Source organism: Schistocerca cancellata, chromosome 8 (genome assembly GCF_023864275.1).
Source record: "Schistocerca cancellata isolate TAMUIC-IGC-003103 chromosome 8, iqSchCanc2.1, whole genome shotgun sequence".
NCBI lineage: Eukaryota > Metazoa > Arthropoda > Insecta > Orthoptera > Acrididae > Schistocerca > Schistocerca cancellata.
Window position 1 is genome coordinate 143,135,864 of NC_064633.1, and position 22,765 is coordinate 143,158,628.

At 44.6% G+C, this 22,765-nt stretch overlaps 1 protein-coding gene across 2 annotated transcripts in view; it reads left to right on the forward strand.

Moving 5' to 3' along the window:
* Nucleotides 1-22,765, forward strand: part of LOC126094487 (protein Fe65 homolog) — a 262,378-nt gene that overhangs the window by 9,582 nt on the left and 230,031 nt on the right. The gene's annotated exons all lie outside the window — the stretch shown is intronic.

A 22,765-nucleotide genomic window follows, 5' to 3' on the forward strand; every position in this document is an offset into this window, starting at 1 on the left:
CCTCGTACATTTTAAATGTAGCTGCTTATGTCCGAGATACTGCAAAACATTTAATTTTTCAGTCACAGTTCTTCGTGTTTTATTCAGTACACGATGCATTTCGGACCCTGTGGGTCCATCTTCAGCTGTAATTCGTCTTAATACATGCTTTATTGCCGGCCGGGGTGGCCGAGCGGTTCTAGGCGCTACAGCCTGGAACCGCGCGACCGCTACGGTCGCAGGTTCGAATCCTGCCTCGGGCATGGATGTGTGTGATGTCCTTAGGTTAGTTAGGTTTAAGTAGTTCTAAGTTCTAGGGGACTGATGACCTCAGAAGTCCCATAGTGCTCAGAGCCATTTGAACCATTTTTGAACATGCTTTATTATTCTCTTGAATGAGACGAAATGCATATTCCTGTCACGAAAAGGTTTGATGTTAGGTTAAGAATTTTGTAAGTTAGACATATTTTCCACGTCTGACTTACGAAATTCGTAACCTAACTTCAAACTTTTCGTGAGAGAAATATGCATTTCATCTCATTCAAGATAAGAAATAAAGCATGTATTAAGACGAATTACACCTGTAGATCGACCCACAGGGTCTGAAATGCATCGTGCTCTGAATAAAACACGAAAAATTGTGACTGAAGGCGTTTTTTAATTCGTACCTCGAGTGTACAGTCACGTTTGAAGCCGCAAAATATGGATACAATTAAATTTGGTTTTTCTATTTCTTCGTCTTATGATGTTCTATTTTTGTGTACGTCTTACTGAGTTTGCAGTAAGATAACTGAGGATAGTAGAAGCATAATACGTAAAAAAACAAAGAATTAGGGAAACAAAGTAATATTTTTGGCTAAATGAAAAAAATGCGTTACTCAGACAACATAAATATTAACTTGAGGAAGAAATTGGTTAAAAGCTGCTTTTGGGATTTGTTGCTCTCCTCGCATGCAGAAACTCATACACATCATAAATTACTGACGCAATTGACAATCTACAGTACATGTTTTGTGTTTTCAGCGTGTACTGTGGACTGTCAATTGTGAAAGTACTGCAAAAAATGTGTGTGTTTATGCGTAAGCGAATAGTACGAGTAGCAGGTTCATAAGACAGCATTATTTCAAAACTCGCTCTTACCTGTAAGGAAAGATTCATCATTAATTACATAACTACGCATGTGTATATTACAATACAGACCGCAGAATAATGGAGGTGCTCATACATCAAAATATCGCGCATGAATACCGTAATACACGAAAAACGCACTTGAAAATCGGAATTATTTCCTGAGACGCGTTGTGCAGAAATGAAGTAAAGGAAACTTGTAACTGGTAGCACCAAGTGTAAAATAACAAACAAAATACTGTTTTTACAGTTGCAGTCTTTCATTAACCATTTCTAAACGATAATATATATATATATATATATATATATATATATATATATATATTATGTGTGTGTATTTGACAGCTTGGACATGTAGATACTTCTCTCGTGTTTATGCTCACACTGATTACAATAAGAAGTATTATTGGACTTTAAGCAGTAAACAAGTTCAGAGATTTCTTTAAAACAATGCTGACTGAGAAGACTGGCCAAGTTCTGTTCAAGAAGTTAGCTGTTATATGTCACCTTTCCAGTTCATTTCGAAGAATAAGTTTCGTTATACCTACATGTGTACAGCGGATGGATTAAATGACGATGAGTTGGCACTCGAATCAGCCTGTATGTGGTTTTTAGGTGGTTTTCCACTCTCCTGTGAGCAAATGCTGAGCTGATCCTAAAATTCTGCCTCGGAGAATACACAAAAACTGCGAAAATACGCTCAAGTGCCAAAGAAAGTTTACACGTTTCACAGACAGACAGCGCACACGACAATTGAAGCTTAGGTTGCCTTGACTGTTGCGTCGGAAAGCATCAGCCACGAAGTTAAATAATATAATAAAATTTGTCGAAGACTAGAAAAGCGGACTCCTCAATAGTCGGGATAGGCGGCAGGGGAACGAAGAAAGGCGCAAGAAGCAACTTTAACAACGAGTCCTCCTGCGATCGATAGATTTATTCTACAGCGGTGAACGGCCGAGGTCGGTGCCCTGTTTGACAAGCGCAGTGGGTCAGATTTTGCGCGGTTCTTCGGTGCGGGGAAACATTTGCCTGTCAACTCCTGCAGTCACGCAGGGAACTGACGGACACGCCACGGATGCATAATAAAAACTGGTTTCAGTAGTATTATAATCATTTGTTTACATTGGTGTACATCTGCATCTAGAGCTATACTCCGCAAGCCACCTTGCGGTGTGTGGCGGAGGGCAGTTTTTGTACCATTGTCTCTTCCCTCCTTTCCTGTTACCGTCGCGAATGGTACGCGGGAAGAACGATTGTCGATAGGCCTCCGCGTGGTCTCGAAACTCTGTAATTTTACTCACATGGTCTTTACGTGAGATGTACGTAGGAGGAGTAAAATATTCGGTGACTATTCCAGGCGCGTACGCTCTCGGAACGTTAAGCAAGTTATGGTAGAACGAATAGTTTGTAATCTGCCTCCTTCATTGACAGGCAACATTTCCTGAGGATTGTTAGTGGATCACAGTGTGCCATTGCCTTTCATGCGATTAGTTTTAGGTGGTCGTTTAAATCGCTCCGTTCGCGCCGGCCGGAGTGACCAAGCGGTTGTAGGCGCTACAGTCTGGAACCGCGCGACCGCTACGGTCGCAGGTTCGAATCATGCCTCGGGCATGGATGTGTGTGATGTCCTTAGGTTAGTTAGATTTAAATAGTTCTAAGTTCTCGGGGACTGATGACCTCATATGTTTAGTCCCAGAGTGCTCAGAGCCAACGCTCCGTTCGCATAAAAATGGTTCAAATGGCTCTGAGCACTATGGGACTTAACTTCTGAGGTCATCAGTCCCCTAGAACTTAGAACTACTTAAACCTAACTAACCTAAGGACATCGTACACATCCATGCCCCAGGCAGGATTCGAACCTGCGACCGTAGCGGTCGCTTGGTTCCAGAGTGTATCGGTTCGCATACTCCTAGATATTTTATGGATGTAGTTGCTTCCAATGACGGCTCCTTCTGTTTATATGTAAGCAGTACGTTACTTTTGTTAATGTTGAGCCTCAATTGTCACTCCCTTCACCATACAGGCCTTCCTGCATTTCGCTACAATTTTCTGGCTTTATGACTTCTGTGTGCACAACAGCACTATCCACGAAAAGCCTCGTGGAACGCCGATGTTGTCTACTGAGTCACATACTTCTTTGAACTTTTTCGATGTCCTAAGGATCCCATACCGCATACTAGTACTTTAGCAGAGGACGGACAAGCGTAGGCATTGTCTTTATTGGATTTGTTGCATCTTCTGTGTTTTCTGCCAATAAAACGCAGTCTGTTTTGCCTTCGCCTCAACATTATCTATGTGAACGTTCCAGTTTAACTTGTTCGTAGTTGTTATCCCCCAGTAGTTAGCTGAATTCACAGCCTTCATCGTGTAACCGAAATTACGGATTCCTTTTACTAGTCATATGGATGACTCATTAGTTAGAGTCAATTGCCATTTTTCATACCATACTGATATATGGAAATAATTATGTACTTGGTTTTTATCATTTGATGATTTTACGAGATGGTAAATGACAGCTTCTTAGATCGTCTCGTAAATCGTTTATGTAGACTCATAACAGCAGAGGACCTATAACATTTCCATGAGAAACGCTAGATACCACGTCATTTCTTGACTACCTATCTACAATATTAGCAGTCAGGTCACAATCCATCACGCGAGTAACTGAAAAGTATCCTGCGTTAAACGTATCTTGCAATTTATAAATATTGGCGCACGAAAAACCGTCCCTGAGTACTAGACCGCTCATTGTTCTCGCCAAATGTCATCTATTGTTTCGAAGTTGTTGGTTGCATTAGTTTGTTATTTCTTTATTATTTATTTATTACATTTTTATCTATTTGTTGTTGTACATGCTAGTCGCAGACAACAATTCATGCGTAACTGGCAAGCAGTCTGTACTCGGGGCCGGTTTTTCGTGCGCCCTCCCATAGAACTCCTTGCTATTTTCCATATTCTCAGTTCTGATACAATTTTAGTCTCGGAAAGCCAGCCGTGACATATGGAAATTGCTATATGCAATAATATAACCCCTTCTATTAACACTCGCCCCAATAGCAGCGCGTGTTAACGCGACAGCTTCTGGGACGGAGAGGTAACAGTATGCCGGCCCGGGATCAAATCCGTGTGGGTGATAAACGACGAGGGGCACTGTACCGGCCAGCCTGGATGTGTATGGTTTTTAGGCGGTCTTCTACATCCCGTTAGGTGAATACCGGCCTGGTTCCCATGTTCCATCTCAGATGTTTCGGAAACATTTAGAAGTCATTTTTCACATATCTACATCCACATGAATACTCTGCAAAGCAAACTTAAGTGCCTGGCAGAGGGTTCGTCGGAAAAACTTCACAATAATTCTGTATTATTCCAATCTCGAACAGCGCGCTGAAAAAACAAACACCTAGATCTTTCCTTGCGAGCCGGCCGGTGTGGCCGAGCGGTTCTAGGCGATACAGTCTGGAACCGCGCGACCGCTACGGTCGCAGGTTCAAATCCTGCCTCGAGCATGGATGTGTGCGATGTCCTTAGGTTAGTTAGGTTTAAGTAGTTCTAAGTTCGAGGGGACTGATGCCCTCAGATGTTAAGTCCCATAGTGCTCAGAGCCATTTGAACCATTTTTTCCCCCTGTGCGAGCTCTTATTTCCCTTATTTTATTATGATGATTGTTTCCTCCTGTTTAGGTCGGTGTCAACAAAATATTTTCGCATTCGGATTAGAAAGTTCGTGATTGAAATCGCGTGAGAAGATTCCGCAGCATCGAAAAACGCCTTTGTTTTAATGATTTCCACCCCAATTCTGTATCATGTTCGTGGCACTCTCTCCCCTATTTCTCGACAATACAAAACGTGCTGCTCTTCTTTAAACTTTCTCGATGTACTCCGTTAATACTATCTGGTAAGAATCACATGCCGCGCAGCAGTACTCCAAAAGAGGACGGACAACACTAGTGTAGCCAGTCTCTTCAGTAGATCTGTAGCTTCTTCGAAGATAAAACGCAGTCTTTTGTTCACCTTCCCCATAATATCCGCTATGTGTTCTTTCCAATTTAAGCTGTTCGTAATTGTAGTTCCTAAGTATTTAATTAAATTTACGGCCTTGAGATTTGACTGCTTTATCGTGTAACCGAAGTTTAACGGTTTCCTTTTAGAACTCATGTGGATGACCTCACACTGTTCAGTATTTAGCGTCAGTTGCTAATTTTCGCACCATACAAATGTCCTTTCTAAATCGTTCTGCAGTTAGTTTTGATCTTCTGATGAAGTTACTAGACGTTAAACGACAGCATCACCTGCAAACAACCTAAGACGGCTGCTCAGAACTTCTCCTAAAACGTTTATATAGATAAGGAACAGGAGAGGGCCTATAACACTACCTTGGGGAACGCCAGAAATCACTTCTGTTTTACTCGAAGACCTTCCGTCAGTTCCTACGAACTGTAACCTCAGTTCCTACGAACTGTGACCTCTCCGACAGGAAATCACGAAACCAGTCACATAACTGAGACAATATTCCATAAGCATGCAATTTGACTCCAAGCCGCTTGTGAGGCACACTGACAAAAGCCTTCTGGAAATGTAGAAATGCGGAATCAATCTGAAATCCCTTGTCAATAGCACTCAACACTTCGTGCGAGTAAGGAGCTAGTTGTGTTTCATAAGAACGATGTTTTCTAAATACGTGTTGACTGTGTGTCAATAGACCGTGCTCTTCGCAGTAATGCATGTTCTAACACAACATGTTCCAAAATCCTGCTGCAAATCGACGTTAATGATATGGGCTTGTAATTTAGTGGATTACTTCTATTGCCTTTCTTAAATATTGGTGTGGTCTGTGCAACTTTCCAGTCTTTGGGTACGGCTCTTTCGTCGACTGAAAGGCTGTTTGTTAACTATGGAGCTATTGCATCAGCATACTCTGAAAGGAACTTAATCGGTATACAGTTTGGACCGGAAGACATGTTTTTATTATGTATTTTAAGTTGCTTCACTACTACTTGAAAGCAGAATTTACCCTATACGAAGACAGACTGGGTACACTGCTACTGTTTTTGGGGTGAATAGGAGACTGATGTTGACCTTTGCTGTTTGGTCTCGGTAAACATGTATCAAGGAGCAGCTTCTATTTATATCCATGTTTTGGAGGGGGGCGTGAGCCCCTCCTCTGACGCGCAACTGCCTCATCTCAGATGGCATTTTCGAACGCTTGCATTGCCACTCCTGTCACGTGCAGGGGAACGAAATCAACAGGACGTTAGAAGGAAGATCAAAAAATTAATACTGTCTCTATCCGGATCCCGCTCCAGCTACTGCCGTGTCTGGGTGCTGACGAGTCATCTCCATTTGGCTCGGTCCTCCCACCACTTTTCTTCCTCCACTTGCTGCCAGGTCACACCTCTCCTTTCCACAGATATTCTCACTACCGTTTTCAACCGTGTTCTTGGGCGCTTCTACGTCTTTTTCCATCCGTCTTTAGTTATTCCATAATTTTGGGGAGTCTCTGCCCACACATCCTCTTAACATGCCCGTACCATCTTATTCTCTTTTTTTTTCAATTTCTTCTCTCATACTTCCTTGCTTAAGGTCCTTTCTGATATCTACGTTCCTTAGTCTGTCCATTCTTGTTTTTCCCTTAACTGCTCTGAGAAATTTCATTTCTCCTGCTTGCAGTCTGCTCCAGTCCCTTTCTGACATTGGCCATGTTTCTCCTCCATTGGTGACAATAGGGAAGTAATAACTCTTACACATAAGGAGTTTTGCGTATTCTGAAACTTCCTTATACCAAATCAGGTGTTTTATTGTTTGATAGAAATTGCCTACCTTCTGTAACCACACATTAATATCGTTAGTTATTCTTCCATCACTAGATATTTCACTCCCTAAATAAGTGAAACTGTCTACCACTTTGAGGGGTTCTCCATTCAAAGTAATATTTCCGTTGATCCCTTTGTCTCTTTCAGATACCATTACTTCACTCCTATCTTTATTTTTAATCCACACCTTTTCATTGTTTCCTTCCACACATCAGGTTGTAACTGTACATATACCTCTTTATCGCCCCATATTACCATATCATCTGCAAAAATCATCTTTTTGTCTTTTGCATTTACTATCTCTTTAACTGCCCTATTCATTCCCTCCATCATAACATTAAAAAGTGCAGGAGATAGAATACTTCCTTGTGTAAGTCCTTGTCTTATTTCGAAGTATTCAGAGTTCCCCAATGACGTTCTAATTCTACAATTGTGTTCTTTGTACATTGTCTTTATTACCTTAATGTATCCATCTTCTATATCTATTTTCTTCATTTCTTCACAGAGTCTTTCCGTGTTAACTGAGTCATATGCGTTTTCTATGTCTATTAAAACCATTATCACCTTTTTGTTATACTTTCAACTTTTTTCCATCAGTTGACAGATAGAAAATATCAGGTCGATTGTGCTTCTTCCTTTCCTAAACCCGTGCTGTTCTTCATTCAGCTCGGTTTCTATCTTTTCACTTATCCGATTTAGTAAAATTCTCTCAAAAATCTTGGCTGTATGACTCATAAGGATTATTCCTCTGTAGTATTTACAAAGTCTTTTATTGCCTTTTTTGAAGAGGGGAACAATGTCTCCTCCTCTCCAGTCGTCAGGTATTGTACTATTTCTCCACATACTATACAGCCACTGCATTCTCACTGGACCTGCTGCTCTCATCATGTCCACTGATACTTCCTCAGGTCCTGGGGCTTTTCCACCCATTCATCTTATTCACAGCTATTTCGATTTCTTCCCGAGTAATTTGTCCTAATTCTGCTTCCCAGCTTCTCTCAATTTCTCCATTATTTGTTGTTTCCTCGTGTACCTCCTCCTCAGCGTTTAACAGCGTAAAATTAATGCTGCACCAGGATAATTTTGCTCGGACACTCAGAATCAACACACAAAATAGTTTCTAGATGGCCGTCACATTAATCCTGGAGTGGGCGGCGTGTTGGCGGTAGCACAGTTGAAGGACAGGAGAGGGGAACCCTTTCGCAGAGTCTCTGAGCACGAGAGACTGTTGCTGCAGGTGGTGCGAGGGAAGTTTATTTGCGTTGCAGCGCGGACGCATTCTTCACGTGGCCCCGCGGACTCCCCCCAACCCGTGTCGACAAGCGGACCGCCGGGAGGCGCGTTTACCCCAACCCCATCCCCGCAGCTCAGCTGATAAATATTTCATGGCCGCCCCTGGCCCTTGTAGGGCCAACTCCCTAGGGCGTGTCGCCACCCGCACTCTCCACCAGGTACTACCACTGCGCGATACATCTAGCGAGCTTGTTTCTTTGAAACAGAAATTATTCTCCCGAGTTGCGATGCAGTCGTAGTAAAATACACAGTGATCCAAGAAATCGTTTATTTCTTTATTCCAGTTACAGATTGTAACATTATAAAATAGGTAATTACTTTCGATTTATATTCAACGCCCAAAAAAAAAGACGAAGGCATCCTGCCATCCAACATGACCAAATACAACAAAGTGCACAAAAATTACGTAATAAAGCGCTCAGAAATCTCAATTTAGACATAAATAACACATGTCATAGAAGAAAACGGACTCTTTTTTTCGACGTATGTAAGAATGGTACGGTCGGAAGATAAGTCAGAAAAGCTACTTCGTTTCTTATAAAAAAAAAAGTAAGTAGTACCACATTCGACATATTGGAACAGGTATAATTAGCCCTTTTCTCATGACCATTTCTACAAGAGTAAAAAAAAAAAAAAACTACATAAAAACATGATGACAAGAAACACCAGCACATTATAATATCAAATTACAGAGAGGTGGGAGACTTCAATTAAGAAATGTTTCAAATGGCACTGACCGCTATGGGACTCAACATCTGAGGTCATCAGTCCCCCAAAACTTAGAACTACTTAAACATAACTAACATAAGGACATCATACACATCCACGCCCGAGGCAGGATTCGAACCTGCGACCGTAGCGATCGCGCAGTTTCAGACTGAAGCGCCTAGAACCGCTCGGCCACACCGGTCGACTTCATTTAAGAGAACCGACTGTTATTACAAAATAAATATAGTCTAGAAACATAAAACTGCTTTAGTTAAACATGTCGCTTAAACTAATAATTTGGTAACAACGTGAAATTCAGGGCATATTTTACAATGTCAGGTCTTTAAGACCCAACTCAGTTTTTAGGTGCAATGTGACTTTTTCAACATTTTAGAAAAAAATAAAGTAGATTTTTAAATATATATTTATCCCCCACCACCCACCACCTATGCATGCACGTATTTGTCGCTCTCAAGTCACTTTGACCATCGTTGTAGAGGGAAGGTTGAGGAAATGTATTCTTCCAAGTTCGCCAAATTGTTCCAGACATACATCGAAATCGATGAAGTTTTTTCTTCACTTTGTTATCATTGTTGGAAGATGATTCACAACCAAGGTAGGGAAGCTTGAAACTTGTTCTATTGGTTGATTATCAACTTTCGTCGTGGCTCTAATCGAAAACACCAAGCTGTTTAAAAAAACGTGTTGCAGTAGTTATAGAACGCTCCTCCTACAATAGCGGCGAGATACATATTGGAGATATTACTAACAGATGTTGCTATATCGTGGGCCCATAGAAATCTCCATCAGAACTCGAGTGTACCCAAGCTGTGACGTAAAGTGCTCACGCCGTTCAAGACATGCTCAAACACAACACTAATAAGCATAAGATCTGATGACATTTCATCGCGTGAAACACCTCGAACTATGCAGCTCTCTCTCTCTCTCTCTCTCTCTCTCTCTCTCTCTCTCTCACACACACACACACACACCACCTATCTGAAATTCCATTACTAATGAGTGCATTCTAGCGAGTGCACGTGCTTTACAGGGATATCACGCACTGCCGCGGGGTGATGCAGCTCTGTGGCGTGGCAGTAGCACGCTCGCAGTGCGGTGCTTTTCCAGGAAGCGACGCCGGGACATAGTTCTCGTCACGTTCTGAATAGCCAGTGCATTCCCCTCGCTCGCCGTAGCCGGCTGGTTACGGAACGGCACTGAAAACTGTTATCGCGATGTTATCTGGGCTGCAGCGCGACGAATAATTACCGCTCGTTACACGGCTAATTGTGTCTGCGCATGCGCGCTGGCGACCGCGCGGAAGCGTGTAAATATGCGGTGATAGCGAGAGCTCTTCCATCACGTTTTTGTGCTGCGGCGACGAAGCTAACGGTAGCACGTGCGTTATGCTCTTTACAGACGCAAGAAGACCGCACCACTGACAATTAGAGACGTTTCTCGTAAACTTCCTGTTCATAAAACCCTCCTGTTAGGGTAATTAGAGAGTAATTTACCTTTTGGAATTACGCCCGGTACTCTACTAAATATCCCTGTTCTTCTTGCGGACGTTTAGAGTAACACGCAGTTTAATGTTTGTACATTCAAAATTTAAAGCAGGTCGTTGGCACAGCGAAGATTCCGCTCCTTTAAATTTTTCGTTGAACGTTATTATATGGCCACTAGTTACCCACATATTTAACCAACTACATTAATAAATTTAATTGCGTAATTTTTTGACGTTTTTACAGTATGTTTTCGATTCATCATTTAATCGTTCTCAATTACATATTGTCACTCTAGTTGAAAACAAACATATAAATTTTATTTTTTCTCTTTATCAAGTGGAATAATAATGTGACGAGGATGTTAAAGGCTCAAATCCTGCGGAGCTTTTAGTGAGTTGTATGGGTTTCATCAACGGAGGTAACGAATAAGGACTGGGGATTAACATTGCAAATAAAAATAATTGCTTCTCCCCCTTTCCTGTTCCAGTCGCGAATAATGCACTGGAACAACCATTGTTGGTAACCCTCCATGTGGACTAGAATCTCTTTAAATTTACCCTCATGGGCATACCCAGGAGGAAGCAACATGTGGGTTGTCCCTTTAGGATAGTAACGCACTAAATGTTAACAGTAAAGCGACGCATAACGCCTCTCTCACAACACTTGCTATTTGACTTGGTTGAACATCTCCAGTACGCTTTGACACATACTAAAGGAACCTCCGAGGAAGCTCTTCTTTGGATCTTCCCTATTTTTTTCTATCAGACCTTTCCGGTATTGTACCATATTGGCTGGCATCATCGGTCGAACAAGGGTTTTGTAAGGTACCTCCTTCGTGGGAGAACAGTTCTATCTGATATATGGATATGGTGTCTGTTCTTTCGGACATGTCCGTGTCCCCGTTAATATATATCAACGCCCGTCAGCAGCTGGAGGTATTAATATATAGTTCTAATTTAGTTCTGTGTGAGGTTCCGTCCTCTGAGTCTGTCCGGCATCTGCCATTGCTACGGTTAGATTTATATGTCGCTCCACTTCAAATCGCTCCATACACATACTCCCGTATGTGTAATGGATGTGATTGCTTCCGGTTGTTGTCCTGAAGTCTCGTAAACATACAGTTCTGAATAACGATCTTTACGATACAGACAAACTGGAATGCTTGGACATAAATCTTATAAGATCAAGAATTTTCAAGACAACGTGAACAAAATCGGAGACAGTTATTAAAGAATGTTGTGTGTATACGCACACGGTGTTTCATGTTTGTTCACCTCCTACTTCCTTAGTTAGAAACAATTTGAATTTCTTTCAGTAATGTGAATAAAAATGTTCCTTTTTAAACCACGAAAATCAATTAGAACGGAATTAATGCATTTTTGTACACAGTGTGATATACTATTCTCAGTGATATGTGGAACAGAATTTTCATATCTTCGTGTGTTTCTCTTTACAGCTCTCGAAATATCTGTAAAAACACACACTAAATTTTAGAGCTGTTCTGATTCATAAATACCTTATTCCTGTGTTAGTTGAAAAAAAAAAAAGGGACGGAGAGTCTAACTTGTAATACTGACTGCTTTAAGTTACGTACTTTAATTTCACCCACTAATGAGAAAGAGGCATGTAAAGATTATAAAAGTCTGTTAATGGCAACTTCCATCAGATATATAACAGCTTTTATATTAGATCGTATCAGGTTCACGTACTGCTAACCACATTCATACTCGTCTTGATCCTCAAACAATCTTTTCATATTTCGTTTCCGTTGGTTAACCTGATTTTCAAATTTGTTTGCAATAATATCAGCTGCAGCAGTTCTACAGCTATTTACAGACTATTATTTTTTCGTACTTGGAGGTGGAACTGGAACGTAATATTAGGTTACTAAAATTTCAGTACTGTGTAGTAAATAAACAGCAGAGAAATGAAACTTCCTGCGAGATTAATATTGTGTGCCGGACCGGGACTCAAACCTTCAAACCTTGGGATCTTTCCCTTTCGCGGACAAAATCTCTCCCGACTGAGCTACCGAGGCACGACTCACGACCCGCACTTACAGCTTTACTTTCGCCAGAACCTCAACTCCTACCTCCCAGACTTTACACAAGTTGTCAGACGGTGTCCGCTTCGAATCCTGGTCCGGCACATGGTTTTAATATGGCAATAAGTTACGAATTAGCACACACACACACACACACACACACACACACATACAGGGTGAGTCACCTAACGTTACCGCTGAATATATTTCGTAAACCACATCAAATACTGACGAACCGATTCCACAGACCGAACGTGAGGGGAGGGGCTAGTGTAATTGGTTAATACAAACCATAAAAAAATGCACGGAAGTATGTTTTTTAACACAAACCTACGTTATTTTAAATGGAACCACGTTAGTTTTGTTAGCACATCTGAACATATAAACAAATACGTAATCAGTGCCGTTTGTTGCATTGTAAAATGTTAATTACATCCGGAGATTTGCAACCTAAAGTTAACGCTCCGACGTTCAGTTGCGTGTTGTAACAAACACGGGCCACGGTCGGCGAGCAGCATCTGCAGGGACATGTTTACGATCACGACCGTGTTTACGAGTGTGGCTGTAGTGCACTGTTGTGGTTTGGTCTAGCTGTCGCAGTGTCCGTATGTAGCGCTTGCTGCTATTGTTACTCTGCATTCGTCTCCGCACGCAGACCAACTGTAGTACACCGTGTTACCAGACGTCTGTGATAGTGTAGTGTTGTAGGAACTGTGACCATGGTGTATTCGAACTCTGAAAAGGCGGAGATGATACTCATATATGCCGAGTGTCGACGAAATGCAGCTGAAGCCTGCAGGGTGTATGCAGAACGGTACCCGGATAGAGAGCATCCAACGTGCCGCACATTGCAAAACATCTACCGCCAACTGTATGCAACAGGTATGGTCGTAGCACGCAAACGGGTCCGTAACAGGCCCGTCACAGGAGAAGCGGGTGCAGTTGGTGTGTTAGCTGCTGTTGCCATGAACCCACACATGAGTACACGGGACATTGCGAGAGCCGGTGGACTGAGTCAAGTAGTGTCATGCGCATACTGCATCGTCACCGCTTTCATCCGTTTCATGTGTCGCTACATCAGCAATTACATGGTGATGACTTTAATCATCGAGTGCAATTCTGTCAATGGGCATTAACAGAGAATGCGTTGCAGTTCTACCTTTTTACCGATGAAGTGGGTTTCACAAACCACGGGGCAGTGAATCTACGGAACATGCATTACTGGTCCGTGGACAATCTTCGCTGGCTCAGACAGGTAGAGCGACAGCGACCGTGGACTGTAAATGTATGGTGCGGAATCATTGGCGACCACCTCATTGGTCCTCACTTCATTGCAGGGGCCCAAACAGCTGCAACATACAACGCGTTTCTACAGAATGATCTGCCAACGTTGCTCGAAAATGTCCCACTGGAAACGCGTCGACGTATGTGGTATCAGCATGATGGTGCACCTGCTCATTCCGCAATTGACACTAGGCTGACCCTTGGCAGGATTTTCGACGGGCGTTTCATAGGACGTGGAGGACGCATAAATTGGCCAGCCCGTTCTCCTGATCTTACACCTCTGGACTTCTTTCTGTGGGGTACGTTAAAGGAGAATGTGTACCGTGATGTGCCTACAACCCCAGAGGATATGAAACAGCGTATTGTGGCAGCCTGCGGCGACATTACACCAGCTGTACTGCGGCGTGTACGACATTCATTACGCCAGAGATTGCAATTGTGTGCAGCAAATGATGGCCACCACATTGAACATCTATTGGCCTGGCATGTCGGGGCACACTCTATTCCACTCCGTAATTGAAAACGGAATCCACGTATATACTTGTACCTCACCCCTCATGGTAATGTACATGTGCGTCAGTGAAAAAGACCAATAAAAAGGTGTTAGCATGTGGAAGTAATGTGCTGTTCCAGTCTCTTCTGTACCTAAGGTCCATCACCGTTCAGTTTGGATCCCCACGTAATTCGGTGCTCTCCGATACACACGATCGAACAGCGGAGGAGTGGTACTCAAGCGTCAACTTTAGGTTACAATATCTCCGGATGTAATTAACATTTTACGATGCAACAAACGGCACTGATTACGTATTTGTTTATATGTTCAGATGTGTTAACAAAACTAACAGGGTTCCATTTAAAACCATTTAAAAAAACGTAGGTTTGTGTTAAAAACGTACTTCCGTGCATTTTTTTATGGTTTGTATTAACCAATTACACTAGCCCCTCTCCTCACGTTCGGTCTGTGGAATCGTTTCGTCAGTATTTGATGTGGTTTACGAAATATATCCAGCGGTAATGTTAGGTGAATCACCCTGTATATATATATTAACGAGCTAAAATGTTATGACCTCTTGCTTATTCGCAGCAAGTCCTTGGTAGGTTTCATGATGCATTTGGCACCATTTGTCTAGCGCAGGTCTCGCAGTTCCTGTAGTATGTGGACTCGGAGCTGGCGCCCGAGAATCTCCTAGATGTGTCCGGATGCCCGAAACATTAACGCGAGTTCTCTGTTATGCTCCTCAAACAAGTGCAGTACGATTGTGCAGTAAGGACAGTTACCCCGCTGTAAGATGCCATCGCTGTCGGGGAAGACATCAAGCTTCATCGGATGCAGATGGTCCGCAATAATTTTAACGTAGTTCAGAGCTGTCATTGTGCGTAAGATTACCGCCAAGCTACCACTCATGGGAGCACAAGTGAACGTCCCCCACATTATAATACTGACACCATGGACCAGACAGCGACGCGATGATGTTTCGATCAGCCGATCGCCTATATGACGACGCGTCCAGACGCGATCATCAACCTGAGTAACAAAAACGTGATTCCTTCTACCAAGCGACATGTTTCGACTGATCCGCGGTGCAATTCGGATGATCTCATCCTCGCTGCAATCTTAATTGACGTTGCTTTTGGTTCAACATCTAACATCAAGGGTCGTACGCTACGGAGCTCCATGTTCAACAACGTACGCTGAACGTTGTGCCTGCTTCGCACTGTATCCTGTTGTGAGATCTGCCACTGATAGCCGCCGATCATGTTTTATGGAGTGGCCAAACCTCCGACCTTCACGCTTCTGTGATGAGGCGTAGACATTCAATAGCTTGCCGCCTACTCCTGGTGTCGCCTCAACGACTGTTCAGCGAACGTGCGCCCGCACCAGGCGTCTGGTTCGCTGACTGCTGTCCACCGACGACGAAAGGTAGAATTTGGACGCCAGTACTGCAACTGTACGTGCACTGAGTGGCGACAGATGGCCTTTTTCTTTAGATGTCAGATGACCGGTGGCCTGTACGGCTTGATAAATCTGAAGGCAAACACGCTGCAACCGTCTCCGGAAATGTCCACGGCCGAAGGAGGGCGGCTTCATGGTTCGTTTTCATGACATTTCCTCCCCGATAGCTGAGTGGTCAGCGTGGCGGATTGCCGTCCTACGGGCCCGGGTTCGGAGATTTTCTCCTCTCAGCGACTGCATGTTGTGTTGTCTTCATCATCATTTCATCGCCATCTGGCGCGCAGGTCGCCCAATGTGGCGTCGAATGTACATTATTGGCCATTAAAATACTACACCAAGAATAACTGCAGATGATAAACGGGTATTGATTGGACAAATATATTATACTACAACTGACATGTGATAACATTTTCAGGCAATTTGAGTGCACAGATCCTGAGAAATCAGTACCCAGAGCAACCACCTCTGGCCGTAATGACGGCCTTAATACGCCTCGGCATTGAGTCAAACAGAGCCTCGATGGCGTGTACAGCTGCCCCTGCAGCTTCAACACGATACCACAGTTCATCGAGAGTAGTGACTGGCGTATTGTGACGAGCCAGTTGCTCCGCCACCATTGAGCAGACTTTTCAGTTGGTGAGAGATGTGGAGAATGTGCTGGCCAGGGCAGCAGTCGAACATTTTCTGTATCCAGAAAGGCCCGTACAGGACCTGCAACGTGCGGTCGTGCATTATCCTGCTGAAATGTAGGGTTTCGCAGGGATCGAATGAAGGGTAGAGCCACGGGTCGTAACACATCTGAAATGTAACGTCCACTATTCAGAGTGCCGTCAGTGCGAACAAGAGGTTACCGAGACGTGTAACCAATGGCACCCCATACCATTACGCCGGGTGATACGCCAGTATGGCTATGACGAACACACGCTTGCAATGTGCGTTCACCGCGATGTCGCCAAACACGCATGCCACCATCATGATGCTGTAAACAGTACCTGGATTCATTCAAAAAAATGACGTTTTGCCATTCGTGCACCCAGGTTCGTCGTTGAGTACACCATCGCAGGCGGTCGTGTTTGTGATGCAGCGTCAAGGGTAACCGCAGCCACTGTCTCCGGGCTGATAGTCCGTGCTGCTGCAAACGTCGTCGAACTGTTCGTGCAGATGGTTGTTGTCTTGCAAACGTCCCCATCTGTTGACTCAGGGATCGAGACGTGGCTGCACGATCCGTTACAGCCATGGGGATAAGATGCCTGTCATCTCGACTGTTAGTGATACGAGGCCGTTGGGATCCAGCACGGCGTTCCGTATTACCCTCCTGAACCCATCGATTCCGTATTCTGCTAACAGTCATTGGATCTCGACCAACACGAGCAGCAACGTCGCGATACGATAAACCGAAATCGCGATAGGCTACAATCCGACCTTTATCAAAGTCGGAAACGGGATGGTAGGCATTTCTCCTCCTTACACGAGGCATCGCAACAACGTTTCACCAGGCAACGCCGGTCAACTGCTGTTTGTGTATGAGAACTCGGTGAAACTTTCCTCATGTCAGCACGTTGTAGGTGTCGCCATTGGCGCCAACCTTGTGTGAATGCTCTGAAAAGCTAATCATTTGTATATCACAGCATCTTCTTCCTGTTGGTGAAATTTCGCGTTTGTAGCACGTCATCTTCGTGGTGTAGCAATTTTAATGGCCAGTAGTGTAATAAGACCTGCACCAAGGCGGCCAGGCCTGCCCCGCAAGGGCCGTCCCGGCCATCGACGCCAAACGCTCATTTCCATTCCCTGTATGATTTCGTCATTCTGGGAGCACAGTGGTTCAACACAAGTATGCAGCCATCCTTGACAACACAAGTATGCATCTATCCGTGGGGAATGTCCAGCCCTTCATGCAGTTTGTTTTACCTCGTGATGATGGCATGTACCAACAGGACAATGCAACATATCACACAGCTCGCAGTGTGCGTGCATGGTTCGAAGAGCACCAGGATGAGTTTACCGTACTAACCTGGCCACTAAACTCTCCCAATCGGGTATATGTGGGACCACCTCGATCGGGCTGGTCGCGCCTTTGATCTTCAACCGAGAAAATCTGCTCAGCTAGCCAGGGCACTGGGGTAGGCATGACAACCGAGAAACCCTGCTCAGCTAGCCAGGGCACTGGGGTAGGCATGACTAACCATCCCTGTCGGTAACTTACAGACCATCACTGATTCTTCTCCAACACCTGTCACAGCGGCCCTCTGTGCAATAGGTAATTATTCAGGCTTTTGACAGTTGGTGCAACGTGGAGTTTACGTGCAAACCGGTGACAAGTGAAATAATAACAAGTACAGACGACTTGCAAGGTACAACTAATTTATTACTGATGACTAACTGAAAACCTCAGCTGGCGACAGGTGTTGTTGTTATACCTCGATGTGGACAGCTGAAAATGTGTGCCCCGACCGGGACTCGAACTCGGGATCTGCTGCTTACATGGCAGACGCTCTACCCATCTGAGCCACCGAGGACACAGATGAATAGCGCGACTGCAGGGACTTATCCCTTGCACGCTTCCCGTGAACTCTTACGGGAATCGCCAAAGCGTGCGCGAGTAATGTGTGGGAAAATGTCTATAAGGTACAATACATATGTAGAATTATGGGCAGTTGGAAATATGAGTCTCACGGGAAGCGTGCAAGGGATAAGTCCCTGCAGTCGCGCTATTCATCTGTTTCCTCGGTGTCTCAGATGGATAGAGCGTCTGCCATGTAAGCAGGGGATTCCGAGTTCGAGTCCCGGTCGGGGCACACTTTTCACTTCCCGCGAAAAACAGTGTACCGCAGAACACAGTTGGAAATCCCTGGTGTAGAGGGCGTCGTAGAGGGCAAAAATGTTTGAAGATGATAGAGATTAGAATGTACGCAACAAATAGTTGAAGACGTTGGGTGTAACTGTGACTCTGACGTGCAGAGATTGATAATGGACAGCGCATCGTGATGGGTCTCATGAAACCACTCTGAAAACTGGTGAGAAAAGAAAAAAAACTCTAAAATTTGGACAAGCGAATTCCAGTGAGGATATGTCTACTAATTCCTGGCCGAATGTCGTTACTCAAACGTGCACAGAGATTGGTTCAGTTGTCATTACAATATCAAAAAAACTGAGTCGGACGAAATAATTCGGTTACGATATTTTTAACCGATTATTAGTTAGACCAGGACTTTCATCCGTGAATTAAAGCTTCGTCAGACCGGTATGTAAGCGATAAATTAAATTGACCGGATGATTCCCCTACGAAGAGTGGTCCTGCCGGTCGCGACCGCAAATGATCCGTTTTTTAGCCCCGCACTCCGCCAAATTATTCGGGTACGCCCCGGCCTACGGGCCGGCCATATTTTGCGGCAGCGTGCTGACGTGAAGTAATTAGTACGTGCGCTGTAGGGAGAAAGTCGATTCGGCCGCGAGGGGTATCGATTGCGGGCGGCCTGGTGCAGACGGACGGTCGAGGCGAGTGTACTGCGAGTGCGGAATTAACCGCTGCCATCGGTTTCCGATAGCGCAGGCGGGCGCAGCAACCGCCCCCCCCCCCCCTCCACCTCACCACACCGCACAGTCAGGAGCAGCGCTAATCTCCCGCGGATGACTCAAATCCTCGCTCCTGCCCGCCAGTCTTTTGACGCAGCGCGGAGAGCCCGGGCGACGCCCCTTTGTCTGCGGCCGCAGTGAATGACTTCTCTGCGGAGAATGCGCGCCTTTTGCGCAAATCCGGGACGCCTGCTTCTTACAGGGAACCCCATTCGCGACGTCAGCTCCACTCTAGCCGTCTGCTCCTGCTGTTTACTTCTAGGCGTCATTGTGTAGCGGATCACTAACGTGCAGACGCACACCGGGCCAACTCGCTTCAAAACCTGGACACAAAAGAAAAATGGATATAAAATCTAAAAAAAACTATGTCCGTTCTACATTCTTTCGGTCGCTGATTAGGAATCCGATGTCGGAATTATGAAATGCAAAATGGTGGATCCAATTTGGTGGACTAAAAATTATAAAGTTAGCGGATTAGAGTAAAACTTCGGATGTAAAGTATTGCGACGTCGCTGATAAGGAATTACAAGTCGAAATTGCCATACTGAAATCTTTTATTCGATAATTTGTATTTTATCAATCGAAATCATACACTACTGGCCATTAAAATTGCTACACCACGAAGATGATGTGCTACAGATGCGAAATTTAACCGACAGGAAGAAGATGCTGTGATACGCAAATGATTAGCTCTTCAGAGGATTCACACTAAGTTGGCGCCGTTGGCGACACCTACAATGTGGTCACATGAGGGAAGTTTCCAACAGATTTCTCATACACAAACGGCGTTGCCTGGTGAAACGTTGTTGTGATGCCTCGTGTAAGGAGGAGAAATGCGTACCATCACGTTTCCGACTTTGATAAAGGTCGGATTGTAGCCTATCGCGATTGCGGTTTATCGTATCGCGGCATTGCTGCTCGCGTTGGTCGAGATCCAATGACTGTTAGCAGAATATGGAATCGGTGGGTTCAGGAGGGTAATACGGAACGTCGTGCTGGATCCCAATGGCCTCGTATCACTAGCAGTCGAGATGACAGGCATCTTATCCGCATGGCTGTAACGGATCGTGCAGCCACGTCTCGATCCCCGAGTCAATAGATGGGGACGTTTGCAAGACAACAACCATCTGCACGAACAGTTCGACGACGTTTGCAGCAGCATGGACTTTCAGCTCGGAGACCATGGCTGCGGTTACCCTTGACGCTACGTCACAGACAGGAGCGCCTGCGATGATGTACTCAACGACGAATCTGGGTGAACGAATGGCAAAATGTCATTTTTTCGGATGAATCCAGGTTCTGTTTACAGCATCATGATGGTCGCATCCGTGTTTGGCGAGATCGCGGTGAACGCACATTGCAAGCGTGTGTTCGTCATCGCCATACTGGCGTATCACCCGGCGTGATGGTATGGGGTGCCATTGGTTACACGTCTCGGTCACCTCTTGTTCGCATTGACGCCACTTTGAACAGTGGTCGTTACATTTCAGATGTGTGACGACCCGTGGTTCTACCCTTCATTCGATCCCTGCGAAACCCTACATTTCAGCAGGGTAATGTACGACCGCATGTTGCAGGTCATGGACGGGCCTTTCGGGATACAGAAAATGTTCTAGTGCTGCCCTGGCCAGCACATTCTCCCGATCTCTCACCAACTGAAAACGTCTGGTCAATGGTGGCGGAGCAACTGGCTCGTCACAATACGCCAGTCACTAATGAACTGTGGTATCGTGTTGAAGCTGCATGGGCAGCTGTACGTGTACACGCCATCCAAGCTCTGTTTGACTCAATGTCCAGGCGTATCAAGACCGTTTTTACGGCCAGGGGTGGTTGTTCTGGGTACTGATTTCTGAGGATATATGCACCCAAATTGCGTGCAAATGTAATCACATGTCAGTTCTAATATGACATATTTGTTTAATGAATACCCGTTTATCATCTGCATTTCTTCTTGGTGTAGCAATTTTAATGGCCAGTAGTGTAGTAGCATTCGTCACTTGTGCCGTTATCTATTTTAGTATGGTTGCTGTCGGGTTAGCCACTGTGAGATGAATCGAAAAGCCGATCTTCTACCTCTGATGGCAGCTATTAATCTTCCTTAATTGCCATTTTCTGGACTCTCGAAATGAATGGCTCCGAAGACGCCAGAAGTCGATGGGAAACGACATGCAACTTTTACTCACAGGCATATTTACGTGTAAAATCCTCTCAGTAACGCTGGATATCCTTATTTCGAGCTTCGTGCACATCTTCAGATAGCCTACCAATCGTGGAGCAAAATGGTTCATATGGCTCCAAGCGCTATGGGACTTAACATCTGAGGTTGTCAGCCCCTAGACTTGGAAACAAACCTAACTAACCTATGGACGCCACACACATCCATGCCCGAGGCAGGATTCGAACCTGCGACCGTAGCAGGTGCGCAATTCCAGACTGAAGCGCCTAGAACCGCTCGGTCACAGCGGCCGGCTCGGGAACGGAGCAGCTTCAATAATGGCGTATCCGTGAATCAAATCTAAGTGAAATGATATCGGCATTGGTAAATATTACGAAATATTCTGAATCCGGTGAAGCTGGCACCCGACTTTCGAGAAATATATATATTTTTCAGAGTTCTTGGTACAAGATTTGAATAGTTCTGCAGTATTTCGCGAGAAAAGTAATATTACTCGGGGAAATTGTAATCTCGGAGAAAAATTATTGGCCAATTTGCGAAAAAAATTATGATCGCAATTCCGAATAGCTCCCATAGAACTCAACAGAAACCCCTAAGGCCTTCTTTGTACATATAATAGTTTCTGAGATAATTGCAATAATGAGGAACCAATTTTTAACATCTGCACTGCCGCTTTGTTGAAAAATAACCGTCCACTAACAACGTGCAACGACGTGCACGCAAATACATCTGAACTCGTTAACTACACAATTAATGTACTAGGAGAGCCATTTACAAAAGTGGAGCTACTGCGGAAGAACTTTGTAGCCAACAATTTCGGATATTATCGGTAGTAGTCGAGTTTTAATTCGATATACGTCATTACACTGACTAAAAGTGTCATAAACGTACCTTCTCCAGTGCTATTCGTCTTATTTTATCGTGCCAACTTTGCAGGACCGTTGTCCCACATTAAACGGATACACAACAATATCTGAGAAAAGAGTCGTTACCCGATTCACAATCTGGCCCCTATAGCCGAGCGGTTCTAGGCGCTTGAGTTCGGAGGAACCGCGCTGCTACGGTCGCAGTTTGGTATCCTGCCTCGGGCATGGACGTGTGTGGTGTCCTTAGGTTAGTTAGGTTTAAGTAGTTCTAAGTCTAGGGGACTGATGACCTCAGATGTTAAGTCCCATAGTGCTCAGAGCCATTTGAACCATTTTGAACCCAATTCACTTTTTACCGTCGAATGTCACGACACGTATCATATCGACTTGGCAGTGGAATGCACCAGAGCAGTCTACACACGATTTCGTGGGGTTAAAGTTGGAAC